At 58.3% G+C, this 1498-nt stretch overlaps 1 protein-coding gene across 1 annotated transcript in view; it reads right to left on the bottom strand.

The window, feature by feature from the left end:
* LOC109323508 (zinc finger protein OZF-like) overlaps positions 1 to 1498 on the bottom strand; it is a 10527-nt gene that overhangs the window by 1540 nt on the left and 7489 nt on the right. The window lies entirely within an intron of this gene.

Genomic DNA, 1498 nt, shown 5'->3' with positions numbered 1-1498 from the left:
TCAACCGGGGGCCGGGGACCCCGCTGCAGGTAAGGGTTAGGGTTAGGGTTCGACGGGGCTCAGGGGTTCATGGAGCCTGATGCAGAGAAAGAGTTAGGGTTCAGTGGGGCTCAGGGGTTCAAGCACACTGATGCAGAAAAAGGGTTAGGGTTCAAGAGAGTTCAGGGGTTCACGGACCCCAACGCAGAGGAAGCCCCAAGCAGCACTGCCGAGCTGTTCCTGGCAGCTGGTGGCATCTCCGAGGCGAGGCGGGTGGGAAGGGCCTGTTGGTGTTTGTGGGGCCGAGTTGGTTCTTTTTAGAGGAAAAGTTTCCTTTTCTTCCCCCCACAAAAAACCTGGGGTTCAACAGCCTGGAAGTGGGGCTGGAGCCGGGCTGCACTAGAGGCTGGGAGATGCCGGAGCAGGTCTGAGGCCCCGGCTGCCGCAGGGCAGGGCAGGGCAGGGTGGCACCTCCCAGATAACTGGTTCAAAGGCAGAAGGGGATTGAAGCCTGAGCTGGAGAGAGAGAGGACAAAGCCTGTGTATTGGCAATCTGCAAATGAGAGCACTCTGCTTTGGAGGCAGGGCTGTAAAGTACCCTGGCAGTCCATCCCTTCAGGCCAAGGGCTTTTGGGCAATACACACACTTTGTTCTCTCTGCTGTTAGCCCAGCTCCCCCTCCTGCTCTCTCCGGCCCAGGAAGGGCACTGCCAAGCCAGCAGCTCTCCCTGCCAGACCGACACTTCCTCTTTCCACTGCTTTAACCCTCTGTGTGGGACTGGGACACACCGTGCTGCCTTTTGCAGAGGCATGTGAAGGGTGTCCCAGGACTCGGGAAGGCTGTGAGCCCAGGCCCAGCCCTGCTCGGCCTGGCTCTGGTTCCCCCCGGGCTCCCCTTCCCTGCTCTGGTCCCTGCGGGGGTCACGGCCCAGGGAGCGGGCCTGATTCTGGGGCTGGGCCTCAAGGCTGGAGCCCAGGAGATGGCAGCCGGGCTGCGACAGGGGAGACCGGCCTGCTCTGGGGGGCTTGGCACATGCACGGCGAAGACACACGCGCGTGCATACAAATGCACACTCTGTGCATAAATAGAAAGGCGTGCATTCATACATACACGTGCATATCATGTACACACACATACAGACCCATATGCACACACCTTTGCAAAGTATGTCCACACGTATACATGGCCCCCCCACACACAGGCGCGCACGTGCATAGTACGTCCAAGCACTCGCATCCCCCCACATGCACGTACATATGCACACGTGTGTAGTGTGTACACATACATATAGCCGCATTTGCACACGCACACATGCATACACTGTATGTCCAGATGCATACATACCCATGCATGCACAGACGTGTGCAGTGTGTGCACAAACATCCATACCCCCACACACATGCACACCCGCATCTCCACACAAGCGCATGCACACACGTAGACATAGCATGCGCAGATGCATACATGCCCCCCGACATACGTACTCACGTGCATAATACGTGCAGGCACACACATCCC

The sequence above is a fragment of the Crocodylus porosus genome, unplaced genomic scaffold, assembly GCF_001723895.1.
Source record: "Crocodylus porosus isolate Cpor-Errol unplaced genomic scaffold, CroPor_comp1, whole genome shotgun sequence".
Lineage (NCBI taxonomy): Eukaryota > Metazoa > Chordata > Crocodylia > Crocodylidae > Crocodylus > Crocodylus porosus.
Note: the sequence above shows the minus strand (reverse complement) of the source record. Positions and strands in the feature narration are given on the sequence as shown.